The following is a 15,050-nucleotide window of genomic DNA, read 5'->3' as shown; positions in this document are numbered from 1 at the left end:
TTAACCCTTCCTTACTCCCTGAGTCCTCACTGTTTCTCCTTATCCAGTTCACATTTTATAAACAATTACTGTAATCTTTCCCTTTCACATACCATTAACTCCTTTGTCCTGTTCTTGCTTTATTTTACTTGTTTGGAAAACATCAATTCAGAGTAAACATAACTCTCCATCCACTTTGTTTTTATGCCCAGAGAAAAGCATACTTGATCACAATGTTTAAGTGCTTGTTAATGCTGATTGGTAATCAGAATGATCAATTCGAATTCATTCACCTTCTCAATCTTTTTATTATAGCTTCTCCTTCCTCTTCAGATTTCCAACACCTCCTGTTCATTCTCACTCTCAGTTGATGACCTTGCTTCTTATTTCATGAAGAAAATAGATGAAATCAAAAGAGAACATTTCCAAGTTCAACCACCATATTTCTGTGTTCTCTATAATTCGAATTCATGCATTCTCTCTTCTGTCCTTTGGTATAGATGCGTTCTCCTCCGTTTTAGACCATTTCTTATCCCTCCTGCCCATCCAACGATTTCATTCCAGTAACCCACTCCCTCCTGTATTATTATTTCCCCCCTCTTTGTTAGCTCATCATCAACATACAGACATGATGTGCTTTTTTCCACCATAAAACAAAAAATAAGAACAGACCTTTTTTTTTCCTTGACTTAATTTCCTCCTTCAAGTACTGCCCCATTTCTCTGCTCTTCATATAACAAAACCACTAAAAGCTTGTCTTCAGTTCTTTTGTCCCATTCTTTCAGTCTACCTCAAAGGTTTTTGCCTTCACTACTCTACCTAAATAAATTGCTCTCGTAGTTCATTCTTCCAAATTTCTCGTATGCCTTCATGTTGTTGAATCAAGTTGTTTATTTTAGGACCTCATTTTATTTGATTTATCAGTGCATTTGACACGGTTGATTATGCTTTTCTACATGAAACATTTCTTCACTTGGTTTCCATGGTACCACATGCCCTTGCTTTCTTTTAATTTACTGGTCTCTCCTTGCTTTTTTCTGTTGGTTCTTCCTTATCTCCTGACCATTTGGAGTACTCCATGGATCAGTCTTTGAATCTCTGCCTTGTTCTATGGATACTCACTCCTGGGCTAATATGTCTCTAAATACCATCAAAATAATAATTATCAAATTAATATCTCCAGGTCAGACATCTAGCCTAAATTCTAGGCTATTATATCCAACTTCTTATTTAACAGAGCCAATTAGATGCCATGTCCAAACAAAACTTCTGGTATACTCCAAATGTCACCCAGTAAAAAAGCTCCTATAGTTTTCCTCATCTTGTTTGTTGACAACTGTTAGAGACTGAATTTTGTCCCCCTAAACTTTGTATGTCAAACCCCTAATTCCCCATGTGACTATATTTGTGGATAGGGTCTTTAAGAGATAATTAAGGTTAAGTGAGGACATAAGGGTGAGGCCCTAATCTGATATGTCTGGTGGCCTTATAAGAAGGAAAAAACATCTTTTTTTCTCCATGTGCATGGTCAGAGGTAAGGCCATATAAGGACATAATGAGAAGGCCATCTATAAGACAGAGTTCTCACCAGGAATTGAGTTGGCTGGCTCCTTGATCTTAGATATCTAGCCTCTAGAACTGTGAGAACATAAATTTCTATTGTTTATGCTACCACTCTCTAGTATTTTGTTATGGCAGCCTGTGCAAACTAATACAGCAATTCATTAATTCCATTGTTCACGTTAGAATCTTCCTTGACTATTCATTCTATTTTATACCCAGCATCCAATTCTTAGGCAAATATTGATGGCTCTGCCTTCAAAATAGATCTAGAACCTGATGACTTTTCACCAAGAATACCACTGCCACCCTGGTCCAAGTTTCAGTCAGCTCTCACTTTGATTACTGCTTTTGTATTTTAACTAGTTTTCTGCTTCCATTTTCTATTATCATTATAAATAGCTATAGTGTTTCTTTTAAATTTTAGTCAGATTATGCTACTCTTCTGTTCAAAGCCTCCGGTGACTATTCATCTTAGTAAAAATAAAGCTAAATTCTTAAAGGCCCTACAGAATATTATCCCCCATTACCTCTCAGAACTCATCTTCTGCTTTCCCTATAGCTCACTCTGTCCAGCCATGATATCTTGGTGTGTTACCTAGAATATTTCAGTCATTCTTGCCTTAATAATGAGGAAGATGAATGAGATTAATTAGAAGCAGGAAGACTAATTTGCAAACTATTAATCCCAGTCTAAAATTGAAGCCATAAGTCTCTGTGAAGGGCAAGAAAAGAAAATATCACTTACTAAAAAAACAACAAAATAATTGGGGGAGAATCAATAGCATACAGTGAGGATTAAGAGGAGTTGAGGATAATATTGAGATTTGTAGCTTGGGCAACTGGGTGGATGATAGATCATTGTAGAGAGGGAGACCATAGGACAGAAAACTATGGGAGGCAAAGATAACACATTCCTTTCCAACATGTAGTATTTGAGATGCTTCCATGGTATCCGGACAAATACTTTCAGTTCATAAAGCGATCAGAAGTGGGGATTTGGGGGCACCTGGGTGGCTCAGTCATTAAGCGTCTGCCTTCGGCTCAGGTCATGATCCCAGGGTCCTGGGATCAAGCCCCGCATCGGGCTCCCTGCTCAGCGGGAAGCCTGCTTCTCCCTCTCCCACTCCCCCTTACTTGTGTTCCCTCTCTCGCTGTGTCTCTCTCTCTCAAATAAATGAATAAAATCTTAAAAAAAAAAAAAAGAAGTGGGGATTTGGAGGTCAAGAATGAAATGATAAAGGGGATTAAGAGTATACTTATCTTGATGAGTACTGAGAAATGTATAGAACTGTTAAATCATTATATGTATACCTGCAACTAATGTAACACTGTATGTTTATTTTACTTAAAAAAAAAAAGAATGAAAAGATGAATGTCAGAAGGGCAGTTGCTTTTTGTCAAGAGCAATGACTGGAAGGAGGCATGTGAGAGTGTTCTGGTGTACCTGTAATGTTCTGTTTCTTTATGTGAGTAGTGGCTGGTTACATGGTGTGCTCCCTTTGAAATATTAGCTAGACTGTGACTTGTGATTGTGCTTCTTCCCTGTTTAGGTGTCCATGCCAGCAAGGCTAGATGTGAATTTCTGTAATTTAGAAGTGGATGCTGCAACATACTTCTTTTCAAGTGTGTTTTATTTTATTTATTTTTAAATTTATTTTTACTATTTATTTATTTTTTTAAAGGGGCTAGAGGCAGAGGAAGAGGGAGAGAGGAATCTTAAGCAGGCTCCATGCCCAGTGTGGAGCCTGATGTGGGGCTCGATCTCATGACCCTGAGATCATGACCTGAGCCGAAATCAAGAGTCCGACGCTTAACTGACTAAGCCACCCAAGTGCCCTTCAAGTTAATTTAAGTGTTCTCCTCATGTTTAAGGTCATCTCGGCTAAGCTCTGATGTTTGGTGGGTTCAGTGTATTAAATGAAATTTAATACAAACAGTTCTTTCTGTTCTACTGAATAGGTCCTGGGGTCAGATGAGTTCCTCTGAGTGCCCTGGGTATTGATATTCCAAAGATAATCATCTAAGTTTGTCAGATTTTCAGGAAATGGAAGTTCTAAGTACTATTTTCCTAATGCCCTTTCTTTTTCTGAAGTACTTTTGCATTCAGCTGTCTTTTTTGGTCCTTTGGTGGAATGAAAATATTGAGTATCCAGTATAATCCTCTGAGCCATCTTACCATGGATTGTGTATTAGAAATAACCTTAGTTTATATGCTTATTTCTTTCGGGGGGATCCAACTTCTTCACATGCTTTGAGCCAGCTTTTCTAGGCCAAAGATGTTACCTGCAATTAAATTAGTTGTGTGTTAATCTTCATTTATTTTATTTTTTTAAGGTTTACTTATTTATTTGACAGAGAGAGAGACAGAGTGCATGCATGAGCAGGGCGAGGGGCAGAGGGAGAAGCAGAGAGATAGAATCCACAAGCAGACTCCCTGGCTGAGCAGGAAGCCTGATGCAGGACTCGATTCCAGGACCTTGAGATCATGACCTGAGCTGAAACCAAGAGTCAGCTGCTTAACCAACTGAGCCCCCCAGGCACCCCAGTCTTCATTTATTTTATGTTAAATCTAGATGTAATTTTATAAATGCTAGTCCAGCACTTCTTAGCTGTTTGACCTTGAGCCAAACACTTAAACTCTCCAAGCCTCAATTTTCTTATATATAAAAAAAGGCCTAACAATGGAACCAACCTCACAGAGTTGTTACTAAGATCTGCTGAAAGTATTTTTTTTTTTATTTTTCAAGTTTTTATTTAAAGTCCAGTTAGTTAACATATAGTGTAATATTAGTTTCAGGTGCAGAATTTAGTGGTTCATCACTTACAACACCCAGTGCTCATTTGATGAACATGTAAAATGCTTAGGACCTATTTGTGCTCAGTAATTGTCAGCTATTGTTGTTACTGTTTTGGAATGTAAATGGTAACCTCAAAAGTACTGTAGATACACAGACAAGCTGGGCAATACCAAAGCCTCCAGGATGGCCATTCCTGTGATGCTGATTTATTTGTGAAGAGGGTGTCCCTGGGTCAGGCCTGATCTAACGGATTCACTAGAGCGATTAACATAGGTGGTCTTTGACTTGTGATGGCTTGACTTATGATTTTTCAATTTCATGGTGGTGCCAAACTGATACATATTCAGTAGAATCTGTACTTGAATTTTGAATTTTGATCTTTCCCTGGACTAGCAATATGCAGCATGATGCTCTCTCTTGATGCTGGACAGTAGCAGCGGGCCATGCAAGTCAGCCATGCAATCATAAGGGTCAACAACCAACCCTTACAACTGATCTGTTTTTCACTTTCCTATTCAATAAATTACATGAGCTATTCAATACTTTATTATAAGATAGGCTTTGTTTAGATGATTTTGCCCAACTGTAGGCTAATGTAAGTGTACTGCGCATGTTTAAGGTCATCTAGGCTAAGCTCCGATGTTTGGTGGGTTCAGTGTATTGAATGGTTTTTCAACTTATGATATTTTCATCTTGTGATGGCTTTATCAGGACATAATCCTGTCATAAGTCAAGGAAGAGCTGTACTAAGATGGTGCTCAAGGGGAAGATTAGCTCAAGATTTATGCATGTTCTTTGTTTTATAAAAATGTCTACATGTTTGTTATTTTAATAAAACTGAATGATATGACTGGTTCTCAGCCCTTGTATCTTTGAATATTGCCTCTGTTCCTTTGTCTTTATTATGTCATTGGAAGGGAAATAGGCAATTTCAATCTATGTCCAATGTCTCTTAAATTCTCTTTAATCTTTCAGACTCAAGTGGGTATAACACATTGTTTCTCGATTCCCTCTACCAGTTATCAGAATGTTTTGAATCCCTTTAAAGGATGTGGCTTTCTGAGAGTCCCAGGTTTATGTGGAGAGACTTAGTTCCAACTGTTTGTCTGGAGTGGGCTCAATGCCCATTCTTTTGTCTTCATCTAGGTTTTAAAATTCAAGCTCTTGGATTACTAAGACTAGCCACATCCTTGAGGGCAGCCTTAGAGTTCATGCACATCTCCTCCCTGGATTTTATTTTCATTTTATTTTTGTATTGTAGGGGTTTTCCTTGTTAATTACTTTCTTTCAAAGTCAGCTATATATTTAAAAGTATACTTATTATACTTATAAATTCAGTATTTCTCATTCTCCAAAATATATATTTTTTCATGGTCTTAAAAGTAGCCATAATGTGAAAGACATTTCAGATTATGTTAGTGGGCCTGACCCTGTTTTTCATTCCTTTTATGTCTTGTGGAGCTTGACTGATGGACGTTTTAACCCAAACTTTGTTTATAGTTTCTGCATTCTACACATTTACCTTGTCAAAGCAAAAATTGCAGGACAAAGTCAAACAGGCAAGGAAGACTTCATTCAATACTATTTAAATAGTCAACTCTGCAGAAAAAAAATGTGAGAGGTTTTTTAGTGCTGGGATGAGCTACTGGATGTTATGAGGATGTTGATAAATGGCATGTGTAGAGCAAATTATGTAATTCTCGAGTTTGCAAATGTTTTACTGTGATTTAGACACTATGTAATTGCTAGTTGGTGCTTATCTAAATAGGCTCCTACCCTCCCACAGAGACTGGGAGATAGGGACACTATCTTCCTTGGCTCCCAGGTCCTTAAGAAAGATATTTCTGGTTTGTAAAGTTGGAAAGAGGCTTTTAAAAACATTTACATCTCAAAGAGGCAGAGAAAGAATTTACAGTTGCAGGTTTTCTAAAGAAATGTTCTAAGACTCCAGGGGCCTAGAAGAAACCTGTCTAAAATTTAGTCAAGCTGAGGGGAACATTAAGGTCTTGGTCAATCTTATATTTAAGTATTGCTCATTATTGGAATATTTTTTAGAAGGACAGGGATATTAATCTTTTCATTCATTTCCAAACATGTGAGAGTGATACAAATATGTGCATGGACCAAATGATTTTCAAAATGATTTATTGAACAAAAGCTGAAGAAGTAAAAATGAACACACGTAAGAAGTGAGAGAGTGAAAGCAGAATTTCTAGAATGGTTTCATTTCTGAAGTGTGATTGCAGTCAATTCTTGAGGTGATATTGGCAAAAATTAAGGTGAGAAGTTTAATATTTAGGGAAATTAAGACCTAGAAAAAATGTTGAGAAATATAAAATTAATTTTACAGTCCTATAAGTATCATCTAGTCGGTTTAAAATTGCTATTTTCCATTAATTACATGAAATAAATTCCAATCTATATACCCTTCCCTGCCCCAGCATCACTGTTATTTTCATGACAGCTCATGTTTCTGTTGTAAAGTAAAACAGATCTAGTCAGATTTTCTGTGTTTAAAGCATAGCTAGTTGCTATGTTTAAGGCCTACTTCTTCATTATAACAACCAAGAATGCTTTCATCCATCTTTAAAGAAATTAAAAAACCCAAAAAACAAACAAACAAAAAACCCCTTTATACAAAAATTTGATATTATGTGTTCCAGCAATCCTTTCTCTGAAATAGTCTTAGATCTGTTCCTTGTATTTTAGAGTTTAGATCATGGTTCTAATCTAGACTAGTTGTTTAATTGTGTTATATTTTAATAAAAGTTTATTTTGTAAATTTTTCTAATTTTTTTTCTTCTCCATGGATTTTCCTTATTAATAGTAGCAATATTCCCTCATTTCCATCTGAACTTAACTGAGGTGGCACTTTTGCTATAATCCAGTTAACTATTTACAATAAATTGATTGTGATACTCATTCTTGTGTTTGAGCTTGTATACTTGTCAGTTTCCCTTTCTGAAATACTATCTGGGTGTTTTTACACTATAACCTCATCAGACTCCTCCTCACTCTCCAAGAATTTTATTTAAAAATGTATAGTTTCGGGGCGCCTGGGTGGCTCAGATGGTTAAGCGTCTGCCTTCGGCTCAGGTCATGATCCCGGGGTCCTGGGATCGAGCCCCTCATCTGGCTCCTGGCTCAGCGTGGAGCCCGCTTCTCCCTCTGCCTCTGCCTCTCTCTCTCTCTCTCTGACTCTCATGAATAAATAAATAAAACTTTTTTTTAAAAAAATGTATAGTTTCTAGAGTGTTAGAGCTGAGTAATCTTTATTTTGAAAAAGAAACAAAGAGAGTGTGATTCAACTGCCTACTAAACTGTCTGTTGGGATTAATTCTAGAGTTCTAAGCTTTCTGACTGTTGGTTTAAGTATTAAGATATTTGGATTTTAGTCCTGGTTTTGCCACCCTGTGTTCTGAATTTGAGCCAATTCCATACCTCTGTCTCTTATATGCAAAATGAGACACTATCTGCTCTTTTTCACAGAATTGCAAAAAATCAAAACTTATGCATATCAAGAGTAACTAGTTATTAAGTAAGGTGTTTGGAGATATATAGAGCACTATTGAATTTCCTCATCTAAATCTTTTTTTTTTTTAAGATTTTATTTATTTATTTGACAGAGAGATAGCGAGAACAGGAACACAAGCAGGGGGAAGGGGAGAGGGAGAAGCAGGCTTCCCGGGGAGCAGGGAGCCCGATGCGGGGCTCGATTCCAGGACCCTGGGATCATGACCTGAGCTGGAGGCAGACGCTTAACGACTGAGCCACCCAGGCGCCCTCCTCATCTAAATCTTTGCATGCAGTGGTTTACCTGTTATCAAGATGCTTGAGATGCACCATGGCATTGCTTTTACCGTGGGCAAGGAGTAGTAAGGCCAGCTGTAGTTACATTGGCTGTGGTCATAGTAGCAGTTGGTGGTTCTGTGCTGCTGTCAACAGCAGAGGTGGTTCCAGCTGAGGCTGCAAGTGTGGAAGCCTCAGGGGGTTCTGTGGATTCTGCAGAAGGAGTCATGGCAGTGTCAGTACTTGCTGCAGAGAGAGTGGTATCATCTGCTGTGGCAGCAGTGACCTCCTCAGTGGGGGCAGTTGTTTCAGGTTCCGGGTTGGTAGAGTTTCCAGTGGCTAAATCTTCAGATACAGTGGTGGAGGTAGAACCCGATGGAGTTGTAGTGGCAACTGTCCCTAAAGATTCAGTAGTGTCCTCCTTCCCTGGAGTTGCAGCTTCAGTGGTTGAAGAAGCAGGTTCAGCAGAGGTTATGGTTGCTGCTACACTGCTACTGGCAGTAATTGTGGCATTTGGGGCTGAGATCCTCATGGAGGCTGCCGTTGTTGCAGTGGTAGCTGCTATAGGAATTGTGGTTGCAGATAATGCAACTGTTGCAGTTGTAGCAGCAGATGTAGCGCCTGCTTCTAAGGTTGCAGAGTCAGCTGAACGGGTTGTGGCACCTTCAGCTGGAGTGGTGGCACCTGCAGTGGTTGTGTCATCTGTTGGTTCAGTGGTAGCCTCTTCCCCTGGAGTTGTAGCATCAGGGGTCTGGGTGGTGTTTTCACTGTTGGTCAGTGCACCAGATTCAGTAGTAGAGGCAGCACCTGGTACAGTTGTGGTGGCACCAGAAGGAGATGTGGTACCAGTGACTGAAGGTGAGGTGGTGACCTTTGTGGCGGCATCGACCGCTGGAGTTGTGGAGGCTGCTGTGGTTGTGCTGGTAGCTCCTCCAGATATTGTGGTTGTAGCTGAATCAGTTGTACTCACCGCTGGAGATGTGGAATCTACTGCTGGGGATGTAGGGTTAGCTGTGGGGGTTGTGGCATCGGCAGGTGCAGTTGTGGCAGCTTCAGTGGTTGTGTCATCTGTTGGTTCAGTGGTAGCCTCTTCCCCTGGAGTTGTAGCATCAGGGGTCTGGGTGGTGGTTTCAGTGTTGGTCAGTGCACCAGATTCAGCAGTAGAGGCAGCACCTGGTACAGTTGTGGTGGCACCAGAAGGAGATGTGGTACCAGTGACTGAAGGTGAGGTGGTGACCCTTGTGGTGGCATCGACCGCTGGAGTTGTGGAGGCTGCTGTGGTTGTGCTGGTAGCTCCTCCAGATATTGTGGTTGTAGCTGAATCAGTTGTACTCACCGCTGGAGATGTGGAATCTACTGCTGGGGATGTAGGGTTAGCTGTGGGGGTTGTGGCATCGGCAGGTGCAGTTGTGGCAGCTTCAGTGGTTGTGTCATCTGTTGGTTCAGTGGTAGCCTCTTCCCCTGGAGTTGTAGCATCAGGGGTCTGGGTGGTGGTTTCAGTGTTGGTCAGTGCACCAGATTCAGCAGTAGAGGCAGCACCTGGTACAGTTGTGGTGGCACCAGAAGGAGATGTGGTACCAGTGACTGAAGGTGAGGTGGTGACCCTTGTGGCGGCATCGACCGCTGGAGTTGTGGAGGCTGCTGTGGTTGTGCTGGTAGCTCCTCCAGATATTGTGGTTGTAGCTGAATCAGTTGTACTCACCGCTGGAGATGTGGAATCTACTGCTGGGGGTGTAGGGTTAGCTGTGGGGGTTGTGGCATCAGCAGGTGCAGTTGTGGCAGCTTCAGTGATTGTGTCATCTGTTGGTTCAGTGGTAGCCTCTTCCCCTGGAGTTGTAGCATCAGGGGTCTGGGTGGTCGTTTCAGTGTTGGTCAGTGCACCAGATTCAGCAGTAGAGGCAGCACCTGGTACAGTTGTGGTGGCACCAGAAGGAGATGTGGTACCAGTGACTGAAGGTGAGGTGGTGACCCTTGTGGCGGCATCGACCGCTGGAGTTGTGGAGGCTGCTGTGGTTGTGCTGGTAGCTCCTCCAGATATTGCGGTTGTAGCTGAATCAGTTGTACTCACCGCTGGAGATGTGGAATCTACTGCTGGGGATGTAGGGTTAGCTGTGGGGGTTGTGGCATCGGCAGGTGCAGTTGTGGCAGCTTCAGTGGTTGTGTCATCTGTTGGTTCAGTGGTAGTCTCTTCCCCTGGAGTTGTAGCATCAGGGGTCTGGGTGGTGTTTTCAGTGTTGGTCAGTGCACCAGATTCAGTAGTAGAGGCAGCACCTGGTACAGTTGTGGTGGCACCAGAAGGAGATGTGGTACCAGTGACTGAAGGTGAGGTGGTGACCTTTGTGGCGGCATCGACCCCTGGAGTTGTGGAGGCTGCTGTGGTTGTGCTGGTAGCTCCTCCAGATATTGTGGTTGTAGCTGAATCAGTTGTACTCACCGCTGGAGATGTGGAATCTACTGCTGGGGATGTAGGGTTAGCTGTGGGGGTTGTGGCATCGGCAGGTGCAGTTGTGGCAGCTTCAGTGGTTGTGTCATCTGTTGGTTCAGTGGTAGCCTCTTCCCCTGGAGTTGTAGCATCAGGGGTCTGGGTGGTGGTTTCAGCGTTGGTCAGTGCACCAGATTCAGCAGTAGAGGCAGCACCTGGTACAGTTGTGGCACCAGAAGGAGATGTGGTACCAGTGACTGAAGGTGAGGTGGTGACCCTTGTGGTGGCATCGACCGCTGGAGTTGTGGAGGCTGCTGTGGTTGTGCTGGTAGCTCCTCCAGATATTGTGGTTGTAGCTGAATCAGTTGTACTCACCGCTGGAGATGTGGAATCTACTGCTGGGGATGTAGGGTTAGCTGTGGGGGTTGTGGCATCGGCAGGTGCAGTTGTGGCAGCTCCAGTGGTTGTGTCATCTGTTGGTTCAGTGGTAGCCTCTTCCCCTGGAGTTGTAGCATCAGGGGTCTGGGTGGTGGTTTCAGTGTTGGTCAGTGCACCAGATTCAGCAATAGAGGCAGCACCTGGTACAGTTGTGGTGGCACCAGAAGGAGATGTGGTACCAGTGACTGAAGGTGAGGTGGTGACCCTTGTGGCGGCATCGACCCCTGGAGTTGTGGAGGCTGCTGTGGTTGTGCTGGTAGCTCCTCCAGATATTGTGGTTGTAGCTGAATCAGTTGTACTCACCGCTGGAGATGTGGAATCTACTGCTGGGGATGTAGGGTTAGCTGTGGGGGTTGTGGCATCAGCAGGTGCAGTTGTGGCAGCTTCAGTGGTTGTGTCATCTGTTGGTTCAGTGGTAGCCTCTTCCCCTGGAGTTGTAGCATCAGGGGTCTGGGTGGTGGTTTCAGTGTTGGTCAGTGCACCAGATTCAGCAGTAGAGGCAGCACCTGGTACAGTTGTGGTGGCACCAGAAGGAGATGTGGTACCAGTGACTGAAGGTGAGGTGGTGACCCTTGTGGTGGCATCGACCGCTGGAGTTGTGGAGGCTGCTGTGGTTGTGCTGGTAGCTCCTCCAGATATTGTGGTTGTAGCTGAATCAGTTGTACTCACCGCTGGAGATGTGGAATCTACTGCTGGGGATGTAGGGTTAGCTGTGGGGGTTGTGGCATCGGCAGGTGCAGTTGTGGCAGCTTCAGTGGTTGTGTCATCTGTTGGTTCAGTGGTAGCCTCTTCCCCTGGAGTTGTAGCATCAGGGGTCTGGGTGGTGTTTTCAGTGTTGGTCAGTGCACCAGATTCAGTAGTAGAGGCAGCACCTGGTACAGTTGTGGTGGCACCAGAAGGAGATGTGGTACCAGTGACTGAAGGTGAGGTGGTGACCCTTGTGGTGGCATCGACCCCTGGAGTTGTGGAGGCTGCTGTGGTTGTGCTGGTAGCTCCTCCAGATATTGTGGTTGTAGCTGAATCAGTTGTACTCACCGCTGGAGATGTGGAATCTACTGCTGGGGATGTAGGGTTAGCTGTGGGGGTTGTGGCATCGGCAGGTGCAGTTGTGGCAGCTTCAGTGGTTGTGTCATCTGTTGGTTCAGTGGTAGCCTCTTCCCCTGGAGTTGTAGCATCAGGGGTCTGGGTGGTGTTTTCAGTGTTGGTCAGTGCACCAGTTTCAGTAGTAGAGGCAGCACCTGGTACAGTTGTGGTGGCACCAGAAGGAGATGTGGTACCAGTGACTGAAGGTGAGGTGGTGACCCTTGTGGCAGCTTCGAACCCTAGAGTTGTGGAGGCTGCAGTGGTTGTGCTGGTAGCTCCTCCAGATATTGTGGTTGTAGCTGAATCAGTTGTGGTGGCAGCTGCAGTGGTTGTGTCATCGGCTGTTTCAGTGGCCTCCTCACTCACTGGGGAAGTAGCTGCAGTGGTTGTGTCATCAGCTGGTTCAGTGGTAGTCTCAGCCACTGGTCGGATAGCAGAACTTGAGGCAGCTACAGTGGCAGTACCAGGTGCACTGGTGTTTGTAGAACTTGGCGCACCTGTGGTTGTGGCACTAGATGTAGCTGTCGTGACAGAACCAGAAGCAGTGGTAGAAGTTCTGAGTATTTCTGTAGTAGCAGAAGCAAGAGTTGTGGTAGCACCAGCTGATGATGAGGTGGCACCAGTGCTGGTAGCACCAATCCCTAGGGTTGTGGGGGGTGTTGCACTTGTGGCTCCAACATGTGGGGGGGTTATGGCTGCCGCAGTGGTGGCAATGGTAGCAGGGGGTTTGTTTGCTAAAGTTGTAGAGGCAGCTTGAGTGGTGGAACCATCTGTGGTTCCTTCAGCTTCTGAGACCTCTGTGGTAAAATCAGGTGCAATGGTGGAAGCAGAGGTTAAGACGGTTGTGGAGCCAGTCCCTGGGTTTATGGAGGTTGCAGCACGGGAAGCAGCAGACTCTTGGGATGTGGATTCCACTGAAGGTGCCACTGAGGTCACCACAGATTCTGGGGCAGTTGTGGAGGCAGCATCTGTTGCCGAGTTAGTGGTTGACGTCACTTGGACTGTGATGGCAGCCATTGGAGATAGAGTTTCAGGTGTTCTGGTGGTTGCATCTGATCCCTTAGTTGCAGTGGCAGATGTACTAGTTGGGGCAACTGATGTAGATGTTTTGCTATTGGATGTAGTGCTAGTGATGGCGGCTAAGTTAGTAATACCTACAGGTGCTGTGGTGATTGCGTTGCTTGGGCCACCAGTTGTAATGTCTTCCTTTCCCGTTGGCCTTGGTGGAGGTTTTGGTTTACGACAGGGTGGCTTATGAGGCCAATGAGGTCGGTGATGCTGCTGCTGGTGTGCTTGGGGATGTTGGGCACTTGGCCATGGTTTTGGTGGAACTGGATAGATTTGATGAGCCATCAGTGGACACTTATGTGGTTGATTTGGTTGTAGACAGGGATGAAATTTAGATGGTACATGTAATGGAAATGGTTTTGTGACTTTGTTATGTGAGGACTTTTTCTGTGGACTTCGAACAGATTTAGATCCTTTGTATTTGGATGATTTCAACTTTTTTTTGGCAAGTATGGATTTCCTTTTTTTTGGTTGTTTTACAGTTTTGCCTGCTGCAGAAGGTGGTCTTTTTTTTCCTTTGAGGGATTTAAGTTGACTTACACTTTTCTTAGGAGGTTTAGGCAGTCTCTTTTTGGATTTACTTAGCCTCTTCTTTGCTGTTAGAGAGGTGGGCTGCCTTTTTTTAGATGGTTTTATAGATTTACTCTTTGCAAGAGCTGTTTTCACGGTCTTTTTACCTGCTGCGGGCCCTTTCTGTGTAGGTTTCTTTTGAATTTTCTTCTTGGCTAGAGATCTTTTTTGTCTGGGTTGAGCAGATTTAGACACATTGAATAGTTTTCTAGCAGCTGGTTTAGATTTTTTTAGGTTTTTCTTTCTGGCCAGAGTTTTTCCGAGAGTTGGAGATTTGCCTTCTTTTGTTTGATTTGACTGCTTCCTGGCAGTTTTAGACAAGGAGCTTTTCAATTTATTTGGTCTTTTCTTTGAGGCTGGTTGTGTTTTTAGTACTGACTTCAGTGCTTTAGGTTGATTCACTTGTTTCTTGGCAGGTGAAGTAAAGTTTTTGGATTTCTTTGACATTTTATTTTTGGCTTTAGATATTTTCCTTTTTGTTGCAACTTTTCTTGGCTGATTGAGCTTTTTCTTGGCAGATGTAGATGCTGTCTTTTTAGATGTGGTTAGATTTTTCTTTTTGACTTTTAAATCTGCTCTTATTGCTGTTGCCTTAGCTGGCCCTTTTTTGACTGGAGTTAACTGTTTATTTTTTTGTTTCTTTAGAGTTTTCTTTTTGGCTGAACTTTTTTTGGGAACTGCTTTAACTGCTTTTGCCTGATTCTGTTTTTTCTTGGCAGGTGATGGCAGAGTCTTATGAGATTTAGTTGGTCTTTTCTTTAGAGCTGAAGAAGTTTTAGGGGAACCTTTTTTTGTGGACTTAGATTGTGTTTTGGATACAGACAAGGTTAGTTTATAAATATTTTGAGATTTCTTCTTAGTTACTTTTTTTTTTGGAGCTGATTTAGTTGTGCGTTGTTTTAACTGTTTCTTTGCAGGCGTAGACTGGATTTTCTTGGATTTTTGTGAACTTTTCTTTGAAGCTGAAATTCCTTTTGATGCCACCTTAGCTACTTTTGGGAAATACAGCTGCTTCTTGGCAGAGGTGGACAGGGTTTTTTTATATGCATTTTGACTTTTCTTTACAGCTGGAGATGGTTTTGGTACTGTTGCAGTCTGTTTTGACTGTTTCTTGGCAGTTGCCTTCTGATTTTTTTTCGACTGTTTTAGAGTTTTACTTGTGCTCTGTGGGGTATTTCGTCCTGTTAAACCAGAGGAAAGGGGGGTCAACCCTTTCTTGGCAGAGGTTAATGTACTTCTCTTAGGCCTGACTTGTAGACTTTGCCTTTTTGATGTCAGGACAGGTTTTTTCTTTTTACTTGATGTCTTAGAATTTAAAGATAATTGTCTGGCTGCTTTGT

Source organism: Mirounga angustirostris, unplaced genomic scaffold, assembly GCF_029215605.1.
Source record: "Mirounga angustirostris isolate CCGP_5_RB_7025 unplaced genomic scaffold, mMirAng1.0.hap1 SCAF_2, whole genome shotgun sequence".
Taxonomy (NCBI): Eukaryota; Metazoa; Chordata; class Mammalia; order Carnivora; family Phocidae; genus Mirounga; species Mirounga angustirostris.
Note: the sequence above shows the minus strand (reverse complement) of the source record.